Raw genomic sequence first — 13,707 nt, 5'->3', positions numbered from 1 at the left:
CAGCTTGAAACTAAACATAAAATTATAGAAACTTCCTTTTACTTTTTCCACAAAGTTTCCAAACTGAGGAAGGTCCTTTAAAGCTCTTCCAGGTAAATAATCCAGGTAAAATTTGTACTCTAATGTACTTTGTCTCTAATTTAGTGGAGATCAGTGGTGGAAGTAAGGTTGACCTAAAGATTTTGTTTAGGTTTTACAGCAAACCAGGATCAGGACACTTCTTGTGAACTGAAGATCCCAGAGATGTTGGAAAGCTTTAGTTGCCTCATTCTGGAAATACTCGGTTTGTTGTTTTTTATTTTAAAAAAGCTGAGTCTAGCTGAGGAAGACAATCATGTCAAATATGACTGCATAGCATAATCAACAGGATTTTCTATTTAGTTTAGCTTGGGATTATAAAAGAAATACCACATGGAAACACAGATTTTTATATTTAGACTTGGGAGGCAGGAAGAGAAAAAGTAGATTTGACTTACCTGGATATCACATCAGGCTAGAGGTACTCTACAGAGCTGGCCGAGGTTTCCAGCAGCAATGGGATTTACCAAGTATAAATATAAGGTGCTGTTCTGGAAGAAAGCTTGTGGGGGTAGCAAGGGGAAGAATATCTTCTGATAGTTGATCACATCTGGAACCTTGCCAGATACATGCCATTAGCAACCTCCTGGATATCCACAGAAAACTGCCAAGCCAGTTCTTTGACTGACAATTCTCATGCTACCACATTACATACAACCACCCTCAGGAAAACCATATCAAAACAGAACAATACCAATACAAAAATATACACACGCACACACAAACCAAACAAAAAAATCCAAACAAAACAACAACCACCAAAAAAAGATCCCAAACCAATGCTAGCTTTACTTCTGTTAACTGGAGTAAAGGAAATTAAACAGATCTTTGTGTGTGATTACTATCTGTGTGCTCCAGTACAATACAGAACAAAAGGCAACTTTATGCTTAAAATCTTCTTTATAAATTCTGTTTTCTTCATCAGGGTGAAGCATTGGAGCAAGGACACATTTTCAAATGCTGAACTGGAAAAAGGGCTACACATAGGTTTAAGGTACAGGGTGTGCTTATATAACAGGCTTGGGACTTGGACTGCCAAAGCTGATTATTTCTTCCTCATATTCACACAGACTAATGCTCCATATGCTTGGCCAGGGCCTGGACCACAGTGTCCAAGTGCAGGTCTTACGTTACCCAGTCAAAGCAAACAGATTTAGGGTTTGGCTCATGCACTGTCCAGGCTGAAGTTCTTATTGCTTGAGGCCCACCTCCACTCTCTACAGCTCCTTAGGCTCAGCACTCAGCCCTATGCACCCATTCGCATGTTTGGCCTCCTTCATCCTTGCAGCTGGAGTTTCCAGTGAGTGTCCTGCCTTGCCCCCTCCTGCCTGTCTTCTTGTGCAGAGAAGCCATTAAGATGAAAGCTACAACCCCCTCTCCTGTGAGGATAAGCAAAAAGAGTTGTGATTGTTCTTCCTAGGAGAACAAGGTTGTGAGAAAGCCTACGAGCAGCCTTTCAGTATTTCAAGGGGTCTTAGCAGTACTGGGTTAATGGTTGGACTTGATCATCTTAGAGGTCTCTTCCAGCCTTGATGATTCTCTGATTATAAGAAGGATAAGGACCAATTTGTAGCGGGACTGCTGTGATAGGATGAGGGGTGATGATTTTAAATGAGAAGAAGGCTGATTTAGATCAGCTATAAAGAGCAAGTTTCTTATAATGACTGTGATTAAACACTGGAGCGGGTTGCCCAGAAAGGTGGTGAATCCCTCATTCTTGGAAACATTCAAGGTTAGGCTAGGCAGGTCTCTGAGCAACCTGGTCTGGTAAAGAATGTCCCTGCTTATTCCAGGGTTTTTTTGACTAGATGGCCTTTAAAGGTCCATTTATTTTATGATTCAACAAAAGGAAACAATCCCCAGAAAGTAACACTAGCCAAGAGGTATAAAAGATAGTAGAGAATGAAAATCAGGAAAACAGGGGTAATGAAAGAGAAAAGCAAACCGACATGTAAAAGACTGTTTTGTTTAATTTCTGAAAGAATGCTTCTGGAAAAATATTTTTAGCTTTGGTCTTGGCATACATAATGGCCAATATCCTATGCATTTCCCAAAGAGTGCCCCAGGGCAGGTGTTCTCACAGCTGGAAATACAGATAGCTGTGAGGTGGGCTTGCAAAAGGGCCTGGAGATCACACCCCTGTTCTGAGGTTGGGAATTCAAAGCTCTATGACAAGGGATAATATAGGTAAAAGCTGGTCCAACATGTTTGGGAATCAGTGCTGCAGCTTGAAGCCATCCTCATTCTGAGAAGAAAACAGGTATGCTTCAGTTTGCAGAGCTTCCCAGATGAACTGCAATTTTGTACACCAGTTTATAGGTAGAGGAAATTATTTTTTTTTTTTGTTTCCACCCTCCCACTTGTTCTTCCTCCTCCCTAGAAGATTTTATACTCACAGTAAACCAAGCATGAAATTATTTCAATGGGTGGTTACGGTCAGAGAGGGCAGAGACCCTGACAAAGCACATAGGGTGGGGAATCCATGATTGTCACCATTTCTTTTCACTGTGACTCACTTGCAGGCTATTTCAACAAGACAAATGAACTACTTTCAATTCACAGCAATTTTTAAATGAAAAAGCTGTTAAGAATCAAAAGAAGTATTTTCACATTTGACTGCAAAGATTAAAGAAAGTAGTTCTTTACTGGTCACCTGAATCTATTTTACGAAGACATCTGAAAGGCATTTTATCAGCTGCTGAGCAGTATTTACTTATGAATCTGCTCTAATTGCTTTGGAATGTGCACCCTTACTGCTGGAACAGCTCAGCCCTGCTAACACTGAGCAAAGTAATACTGGCTCACAGGACATGCAACTTTTATACAGCATTCTCAAAGTAAACAGCATGAAATTTGAAAAGGAAAAGCAGCAAATACCTCATAAACAATGACTTTTGCAGAGCTGCCCTACATGTTTACAAAACCATCAACTCATCAGCAAAATCAATCATTGCCATGACTGAAATCATCACAGATCAGTAATTTAGAACTAAACCTATCTTGCAACTGGAAATTACACGGGGGAAAACTTATTCCTGGTGCCCAGCGAATAAGTACTGGAGCCAACATTCACCTTGGAAGAAGTAGTGTGTCCTGACCACAAATAAACCCTATTATTAGCTTGCAATCTTGCCCTCTTTTAGTAGATCAGCAGTGGAGGTCTTGGTAGATCAAAGAGAATCTACTCAGTCTTGCCTTAATCTTCTAAAAGTGAAGCAGAACTCTGGTCTGCATTGCACATGTCCAGGCTCACAACAGCCTAACAAAACAAAAAACAAACAAGTAAAAAAAATTGGTTATAGCTCTATCTGTCTTTAAGACAAAGCAATCCCAAAGACTGAGTCACAACCTGGAAAGTGCAGTGGTTTGAGCAGCACTTTACTCTTTGTCTGTATCACAAAATCCCCGTGTACTTTACTCAGTAGAGTTGGAAAAGCACAAAATAATTGCTATTATGCACTTTGATGTATAAAACATAGAAAATAAAGAACAATAAGGGACAAATCATCCCAATCCTCCTAGCACTGATACAGAAATGAGCTGCTATATGTAGGAAACAGCTAAGCTAGTCCCACTGGCCTGGGCCAAACTTTACAAGGACTTGTAAACTTCACATGCTTTGAGTTAGTTTCATAGGAAGCAGGAATGTCATATGTCTATTCCCCTTGCCCCCCCCCCCCCCCCCCAAGCTTGAGTTAACAAAATCCTTGGATAAAGCAGCTTCAGACAAAATCAGGCCAGGCTTGGAGAAAAACAGCCCTGGTGGCTGCTCAGAGCCCAGGGCCCATGCCTTCACAATCAGATATTGGAGAAGGCTAAAGGTGACACAGAGTTAGATGCTCTCAGCTGAGAGGGCTCTTCTCATTTCTGACTCATTCAACAAGAAAGTTTCTTGAGTTTTCTACCTGACATGCCATCCACATCTTCTCTGCTCCATGAAGGCATTGTTTTCAGTTCTCTCACCTCTTCTCCAGATATCAGCTATTTAAGCAGCCCTCAACCGCCTCAACAGCTGCTGCTAATTTCTCCTCTTACTGTCAGTTACAGCCTGCCTCTACTGACCAGCTACATCCCATCACCAGGGAAAGAGTAAATGTCTCTTCTTTTCCTGCTTTCCCCTGTCTTCCCTCAGCTATACATAGTTCACATTTCCCCTTGTTTTGTTTCCTACAGCCATTTTTTTTTAACAGCTAGTTTATTTTCTTATTGGAAAACCTTTTTTGGCCTTAAGGCAGCATAAACTTCTCCTTGTTTTCTCCTGCTAAGAAGGGACCTGACTAGAGGTGAGAGCTTTGAGGCTGCCAAAGTAATCTTCCTGCATGACCTTTTCAATCCTTGGCCTCCATTGCTTCAGTCAACACCACAAGTGCCTCCTAGTATGACAATCACCATTTGTTGCTTAGGAATTAAACATTGACTAAACACATCATTCTGCACAGGCCATTGAACTGGAAGAATGTTTAGTGAGCTCAGCAGCTAAAGCCTTATTAACCATCTCTGGTGATCTTCTCCTTTGCCGTCTCCAAGGCAAAGGATAGCCGGGGCTCAAAGACTTCCCAAAGTGCTCCTTCTATAGCTGACAAAGCTGTTAAAGCTCTAACACTCCCACACAACAAAGTCTGCCAGCTCATAGATGCTAACTTATCCATCCCATCACAGCCTAAAAGTTTTTTGTTCCACTCTTCATGCTGTTCCCAGCTCTCTGCAAACCAGTTTAGCACCACCCACAGCACATCTACTGCTCCTTCTGCTGCACCAATGAATTTAAGTGCTGCGCTCCAAGTTGAAAGAAAAAATAGTTGCCTTCCTCAAGCATGCCTGCAATGTTTAACAGTTCTCTGGAGCATAGATCAGCTAAAGGTGTGTTGAAACGGAACAACAAACAGACAGGACAGCAAACAGAGTTTTACAAACATCAGCAAATACAGTAACAGGAGTCCAAAATACCCCTGGGTGAGGATATTCCCTTTCCACGTATCAACATCAGAAAGAAGTGTGTCTAGGGTAATAAATAGAAGACATGTTAAGGTACCAGCTTCTCACTCCACCACTTTAAAACAAGCAAGGAGAAAAGTGAAATAAGAATTCTTTGCATTTTCTGAATTCTCTTCTCCCTTAATTTGGCACACACAGAGAAAGGCATGGGAGAGGAGAGCCCACATTTCCCTCAGACTCAATGCTATGTATACATCCTGCTCCTATCAGATCAGAAGGAAAAATTTGGATGAATATTGTTATAAACAAAAATCTGCCAATTATTTTTGTAAGAAAAAGGTTACCACCTGCTGCTGAGGTGCTGCTTGTTTGTTATGGTAATTCCGGGTCGTTGTTGTTAATAGTTGTTTTTGTAATGGTAAAAGCTCTGGCTGGGGCTGAGTTAATGGCACTTCTCCCAAGAAGGGCGGGGTCCTCCCCAGACGGTGAAGAGAAGGGACTGAGACGTGGGAGGGGCTGCATGCAAACTAACTTTGGGACCAGCATGCCATGGGAAGCTACTATTCCAAACACACTGAAAAGAACCTCAAAACAACGAGCCAGTATAGAGTTGAGAGATGGGAGTGATGTCTGGACGTGAGGAACGGAGTGCTGAGCCTGCAGAGATGCCGGAGACCTTCGTGACCTCTCCCCCTGAGCGCTGGAGTCGCCCTGACGCCGGGACCGAGAAGGGGGGCGAAGCTGCGGAATTGAAGACCGGGGGTCACATCCTTAAAGGCTCCCACGAGGTGTGGACCCCCAGCTCTGCCTCAGTGGACAAAGCTGTGCATGTCCTTCTCATCGCCCTGGGAGAGATGATGAAGACTGCAGATCTGTTGAGCTTCCCAATCCTGTGCTTCTCACTTTTAATAAAGGCATTAAAAGAAGAAAAAGTGTCCTGCCCTGTTTATTTCAAGTATTAGGTGGTCTTTTATGGTTGCTATTCAATAAAAACCACCTAAGTAAGAGAGCAGTTCTACCACCTTGCCGGTACTGGACTCCGTCCCACATGGCGGCATCTTGCCAATGCTAGTAAATTTAGTAGGATGGTTAAGTGTTTTGAAACTAAAAAGCAGCTTTCAACTCTATTCCTAGACCAATCAGATCTGGAAAAAACCCAATCAACCTGAATACTGTCTCAGCTTGGAGCCATAAAGCCATACTTAATTAAACTCGTTTGTGGGACACAGTTACACGTGCCAGCTAACTTTGAGTTAGGAAAGGAACTGCACCAGCATTAATGATGAGACGCTGGATAGAGCAGACTTACTCTGATAGACAGAAATGAGACAGAGATGTAAGCATGAGCTTGAGATAGGCCAGCGGGTAGCACCTGCTCATTCTTCTCCTGTCCTACCACATCCAGGAGTCTTAAAGAAAAGAAGAATAAGGTGTGGTGCCCTTAAATGTTAGAGATGGTATCTCAAAACATGGGGTCGAGCCTAAGTTTGACCCTGGAAATCTGAATTCCCCAGGGAGGTGTGTCACAGGAAGAGCCAGGTGAGACAGCACCCCAGGATTTCACAGAGGGTGTTCTCAAGTCTGTATGTGGGAGTTTGGTTTCATTGTGCTCAGACTAGTGCCTGTGTCAGGCTATGGATTTGTAGTTCTCAGCACTGGAGCAGGACTGTTCCTCAGGCTTTAATGAATGTAGTGCAACACCTCTGTCATCTCAGCAGGTATAACAATCACCACTGCCATTTGCAGCATATAAGAAGGCAGTCAGTGTTTTCTTCTTCTAAACAAAAATAATAAACACAGGTTTTTCAGTTTGCCACTTCCAAAACATTTTGTAGTTTTGGCAAGGCTTGAGATCCATGAAAGGAATTCTGCCTATCCATTCCACAGGCACAAAGGGTGTGTGACAACAACTAAAGCCATACCAGCCTCCCAAAGCAAGGTCCCAGGAACAGAACAGGGCAACTGCACATCAACAACAACAGAACATATGACAGACACCTGGGACACACTGGTGAGCCTAGGCATCTGCCAGCCCAGGTCCCTTGAGAAGCAGAGGGGACAACATCACAGACCTGTCTACTAAATATTGCATTTCAGTAGGTATAAGGACAATGAGAAGGATTTTTCTTCTCATCTTTTCTAAAGTGCTCTAACCAACCACTCACAGAGAGTGGGACATGAATACAAGGATTTCAAGCTGATTACTTGTTAGCCATCTACAAAAGCACTCAGATTTAGTGGGTATTCCAGTGTTCTCTGGAAGCTTGATTTTTCAGCTGTTTTCCTCAGTCTCTGCTAAAATCCTTGCTCTAACAGCCTTTTCTGCTTCAAGAATCACAGGATCATAACAGAACAGTGAAAAAATTCACCACCCAAGTCTCTTGTTTTAGTTTTGGGTAAACAGAATTGCACTATAATTCCGATCTTGGGAAGCCAGTTCCCTGGTACATTTATTAATGCTGCCTACATTATCCTTCAGCCTTGGAAAGTGGACAAACCTAACCTTAAGACAGGAGGAAGGAACATGTGGAAGGGAAATTAAGCTACTTAAGAGTTCTTGTTCTTGGCAATAAATGCAAGAAGACAAGATTGTAATTATCTAGTTTATTGCCGTAAACAAGCAATTTTTTTAGCAACTTAGTTTTTAATAAATCTTTCTAGGACATGACAGTCAAATAACTGAGAAAGCAATCTCCTTTGTGCACAAAATCCAGGTCATATGAAGATCATAGAACGGCTTGGGGTAGAAGTGACCTTAAAGCACATTTACTTCCAAGTCCTACTGCCACAGGCAGGGACACTTTCCACTAGACCAGGTTGCTCAAAGCCTCATTGACGCTGGCCTTGAACACTTCCAGGGATGGGGCAGACACAGCTTCTCTGGGGGGCCAGAGCCTCACCACCCTCACAGTAAAGAATTTCTCCCTAGCATCTAATGTAAACCTACTGGCAGTTTCAAGTCATCCCCCCCTTGTCCTGTCACCACTTGTTCTTGTAGAAAGTCCCTCTCCCATCTTTCTTGTAGATTCCCTTCAAGTACTGGAAGGTCACAATTAAGTCATTCCAAGCCTTCTCATTTCCAGGCTGAACAACCCCAATTCTCTCTCCCAATTTGGCACCACCAAACTTTTTCCAGAACTTTTTCCAGAACTAGTACTGTGTAAACAAGCACTTACATGGTAGGAATTTCTAGGATCCTCCAAATTACATAGACTCTGCTAGCATAAAATCTTCTTACAGCAGCCTTGCTCTTCCTTTGTGGACATATTTCAGGAAACCTACACTGAGTTTCAGATTCATTCTGGATCTTAATGCCTGGAAGGATTTGTCTGGCTTCAAGTGTTTTTGCCAGCACTGTGCATGCCTGCACAGTGAACATACCCAGCAGACAGGGGGAAAACCAGCCTTGAGAAATACCAGTTCATCTCTCCGTGTACACGACTGTGGTGTGCAGCAAAGGAGTCAGTCTGGTGAGACAGCCTGTGTCAGTGATCCTCAGACAACTGTGTTACTAAGGGCAATTTTCAAGATCGATCGATGGAAGGCCAGAATTTGATTATCTTTGCAACATACACTTCTAAATTTTTTGTTTTGGCAATGACCAAAAGCACATTTTCCAGCACTATCCACTATCACGCAGGATAAGTTGGCTGCTTCTATCGCTTCAGAGTTCAAGTTATGATTCTTTAAGAAGAGCGGAAATAAAGAAAAATAAGAAAAACTATTGGCATTTGAGATATTTAGACTGAAATACTAGCAATTGTTATTTTTCTCAGGAGGAATGCCTAGCATGTATTTTATTTGCTGCTAGTATAGCCTTCCAAAAGATGCAATCAAATCAAATTCAGCATATTTGCAAATGTGGGACTGCATTTAATGTATCAAATGAACTTTGTACTGGACGTGGCTCAAAGATTGAACTTGGTGTAATAATTTGTCTGTCTCAAAAAAACACTCCAAACCAAGAGCTTTATTTTCTGTTTCAAAGGGCAAGTTACAGCACTATCACTGCTGCATACCTTTCCTCCTCCCTTTCCACTGCTCCAGCCTCTCTGGACGGTTTTTGTTTCTTTCTTGCATTTGCAATTTTAGGTTTTGCAATTTCAAGCTGGAAGAAAACCCAGGAATACCAAAACCCAACCCTTTGCTCAGTTGCTATGAACAAAATAAAAAGTGAATGTTCAGTAAAAATATTAAAGAAAAATATTTTTGCCACCTTTAATTCTCATTTATACAGACCTCACCAAATAAACAATGTGGTGTTCTCCGCCCAATCTGCCAAAGGATGACTTTGATGCAGGAAGAAACACCTCCTAGGCAGTGTTTTGTTTTCCCTTTCTTAGAAAGTATTTGCCAGAAGCAACACAATAGAAATAACTCAGTTCTCAATTTCTTCTGTATTTTGCATTCACAAATGTCCAGCCCAAGAGGAATTTGGTATTAGAGTTGCAAACATACCTGAAGTGGCAAGGTGCTGTCCCACAGCATAAAGCGGGGCTGTAAGGGGCTTGGGGGACATGGCTGTGCCAGCCATTTGCCCGTTCCTCTGCTGAGCCACCCAAACAGCATCTGCACAAACTGTATCAAAACTTTCTCATTATTATAACAGAGATGAAACAACAATGGCACCTGCAACTCTGGTCAAACAGAAAACACGCTTTCAAACCCAAGCATGAGATACCATCTGGGCTTTGCACACACAAACCAAGCTTTTATGTCATTTCACTGAAACCTGCAAGTCTTTGCATGAAGACCAACACATTGTCCAGCATCTCCTGAGACAACAGAACCCTTTTAAAGGCTCATCCATCTGCCTCTTAAAGGGACAGTCTGTGCTGGCATTGTACCATACATTTCCCACTTTATGCAGCTACCAGCTAAGCTCCCTTGATGCTCTAATGCCTAAGGTACTGCCAGTTGCTTCCTTTCTTCCACCAAGAAACTGCTGACTCTGTAGTGGCAGCAGAAAATTACCCTTGCACAAATTTTAGATTAGAAGCCAGGCTAAGAAATCATATCTTGCAACAAATGGGATTGTTTTACTTTTACAGAACAAAAAATAATCTCAAGCAGACACAAGAAGAATTCACATCTCTGAAGTACTACCCAATTTACAGCTGTATGCAATTTCAGCCCACAGATTATCCTGGAAACTTGAATCCACAAATTTGGCCATATAAGCAGTTCTGCCATGGGCACGCATTCTCACTGGTTGCTGACAGGAACAGTAGTGACTCTGAGGCCAAATTTTTGTTGAACTTGCAGATATAAACCTGTACACAGTTATGTGTACAACAGTAGCTTCTCCCTTAAACAGACTGCACCATCCCAGAGTACTTTCCCCAAGGTATTTTTATTTCTACTGCAGATAAGAGATATACAAGAAAGAACAAAAACAACAAGCCACTTTCTACTCTAAGCAAATTTTGCTTTTAATTTAAACAAATCCCTAAACTGAGGGAAAGTTTATTTTCAGTGTGATTGTATTAACAGCTTATCCATGCAGCAAGTTACCTGTTAATGATCCTGGTCACACTCACCATCTTTTCCAGAAGAATTCACTTTGTCTCGACTTCAGGCAGTGGCACAATCAGCTGAGTGGATCAAACCCTGATCCCCAAGAAGAGCAGCTGGGCTCACTAACAAGCAGTAGTTCAAAATTCACTTGGTTTCTTTTTCCAGCATCTGCTCACCCAAGAGTATGACAAACTGACCCCACCTGGTACATTTAAATTGGAGAGAGGCTTTTGGTCAAATGCTTTTAGAGTCTAATGTGAGTGCCTGGTGTGTCACCTAACTGAAAAGAAGAATCAGTGACATTACCATTACTCAGCTTCAGAGCCTGCCAGCATTTTGCTCACCTTCCAGCTAGATGTGGAACGAGAGCTACTGGCAGCATACACCGGGTTCCAAGCTGGCTGTCCTTCAGACAGCATGCAGGAGTTTGTCCTCCACAGCTAAAAAACTGCATGCAGGTTCAGCAGCATCCCCTAAGAGGTAAATAATAAGACAAATGCAAATCAGGAATGATTTTGTTCGAACAGCTAATCACAGGTTTGTGGCAACAGCGAAACTCAGTATAAAGGGCATGCATAAATTTGTCACAGAACATCCTTCTAGTTTTCGCTGTCTCATTGCAAGCTTCAAAATAACAATTTATTCCATGCACACATGTATATACATGTATGACTTTGTCCAGCATTGCTAAAGGCACACAGAAAAAAAAAAAACCAAAACAACAACCCCCCCACCCCAACACACCATTAAATCCCCTAGGGGAGTAATATGATGAAATCCTGCTCACTCTTGCACCTGAACTCCCCTCTAAGGTACATAATTTTCATGGCGGGGGTGGGTGGGTGGAAGCCACAGTGCCACTCCAAGCTATTTAGCCATCAACTTTTTACACACTGGCAGCTTATGCCAGTCACTTAAAATTCATGTTCATAGGTATTTTCTGAAAAATAGTGGCACACCCCCTGCCTACAGCACATTGCAGACATTACTGACACCAATGGCTAGGTTTGTCTGAGTCACTGCTAATGAAGGCTGATTTGCAAACACTTGCTTTGAGGTCTGAGACAACAGGTAGTGATTAAGCTCAGAATTTCCAGCTCTAACTTTGGGATTAAAAAAAAATATATATCTACAGATAGCTCCCCCTCTGTCACAACTGTCTGAAAACATGAGGGAATCAGGACCATCCATTCGCTCCCTCCCCCCACCTCCAGTATTCCCATATCTTCAAGACAGGCACGCTGAAAGCAACCCAAAAGAAGGGTGTGTCTGATCTCATTGGTTACAAGCACCCGACATTAGCCCAGGCTCCAGGAATCATTATCAATGTTTTGTTTCCGGATCGTTTCCGGATCAAGTATTACAATGGAGCTTCAGCACGTGTGCCACAGCAGTAGAGGCTGCACAGAAGTTGTACTTGCCTTCCAAGACAGAACTGGATCCATGATTAGCATGCTTTTGTCCCAGTGCAATCAGGCAAAGATGTTAGCTGTGTGTATGCACAAGTGCAAGCACACACTGATTTCTAAACACTTTCCACTACTACTTGCACTGAGAAGTTGTCAGCACATCCTAGAAATAAGGATGTTGTCTGCATCTGCCTCCTCAGGGGACAAAAGTACAGCAAGATGCAGCACCTCAAAAAAAATCCCAAACCAACCTTCCATGACACCATTCTGCATCAGAGAAGTTACTCAGCTCAACTGATAGTTGATTCACAACATCATCATGTATCAGAACAGCAGTACAGAACACACAGCAAAGATGATTAGCTCAAGTTGTACTTTTTATTTTCAGGATTAAAACTATCAGTGATATAAAGCAGAAGAAACAGATGTAAACCCCCAAATTTATTTGCAGTTCAGATGAGGCATCCTGGTTTCACAAAATCAGACAGGTGGGTAAAGCACAAACTGCCATAAGAAGACAGACTGCGTAAAATACTGAGAATTGGTAACTCCTCTTCACCTGGTCCCCTTGGCACCCTTCCACAGTATAAATTAAAAAAAAAATTCATGAGGAAAATATATTTGACATTGAGAAAAATCAAAAAACCATCTAAATTATTTTTACATAGGATGTGCTGATCAACATTTCTTTCAAAATTAAGAATACACTGCAGTTCAATGTAGATGGTATGACAGGTCTAACAAAGGGTAAGAGAAGTACTACTTAAACGGACAACACACAATGCATAAATATTCATGGCTATAAAATATAAGCAGATTCAGCATATAGTTCTAGAGTTGACATTCCTATTGCAGTCCCTACAGTGTAGCTGTTTACTTGGTAAGATTTTTAGAAAAATAAATATGCATTTAGGAGTAAACACACTTCAATAGAACAGATGTATTGAATTAGTGGGACTGATTATTTTTAATGCAAAAAGAGACTGATTTAACAGCCTAAACCAAAGTGCGGATGGGATTACCACTAAAGGTATCATTAAGTAAATCATCATACTCTTACCACAGCTAGTCCTACATACATGTCCTTAGCATAAAATTTATTTGCTTCTCACCATATGCTCTGGCTCTTCTACCTATCTGTTGAGCTAAAACCAAAGCTGAAATAAGGATTTGTCAAAGAAGGAGAAAAAAAAGTCTTATTTTTCACTGCCAAAAGAACTTCATTTAGACCTAATCTATACTTCAAATAATTTTTTGAGTCAGTTCTGCTTCCCATATTAGACAATTTCTCTGTGCTTTAACAAGTATTGAAAAGTTGCCTGAAGTTTTGTCCCAAACAGTGGTCCTCTGACCAAAATTTTGATTATTAGGGTTTGGTAACTATGTGTTCAAGTCAAGAAGAAAGTCTTACAAAAAAAGCATATGGATGTCATATTAAATACTGCATATTTAAGTAAACCTCAAGTCACACGTGCACAGTAAGACTTCCATAGGCAACCCAACCCTAAATCAAAATATCCATGCCCTCTGTCTCTTTATCTATCTAAGTCCAAAATCTTTGTCTGCTAAATGATGCATCGATGAACTCTGACACCTGAGAGAAGTACACAAAGAAACTACTTCCAAAGGCTTATCCAGATGAGAATGGATGAGCATGCTGGCAGAAGCCCTACTCCCATCTGAGCCAAAACACACAGTTTAAGTACTTTGCCTCAAGCAGTTGCTTGTTTTCTGGTTTCTCCTCTTCCAGCACCTACCAAACGGTCAA

The 13,707-nt window shown here is 41.7% G+C and overlaps 1 long non-coding RNA gene across 1 annotated transcript; it reads right to left on the bottom strand.

Annotated features, from left to right (window-relative positions):
* Positions 1-948: 948 nt before the first annotated feature.
* On the bottom strand, positions 949-4,141 carry LOC131572498 (uncharacterized). The gene is made up of 3 exons (XR_009276028.1): positions 3,984-4,141; positions 3,152-3,337; positions 949-1,457 (listed from the first exon to the last, which is right to left on the bottom strand). It is a non-coding gene; the product is annotated as an uncharacterized LOC131572498 (long non-coding RNA).
* Positions 4,142-13,707: the final 9,566 nt, after the last annotated feature.

Source organism: Ammospiza caudacuta, chromosome 2 (genome assembly GCF_027887145.1).
Source record: "Ammospiza caudacuta isolate bAmmCau1 chromosome 2, bAmmCau1.pri, whole genome shotgun sequence".
NCBI lineage: Eukaryota > Metazoa > Chordata > Aves > Passeriformes > Passerellidae > Ammospiza > Ammospiza caudacuta.
This window is presented reverse-complemented; position numbering and strand designations above follow the sequence as displayed.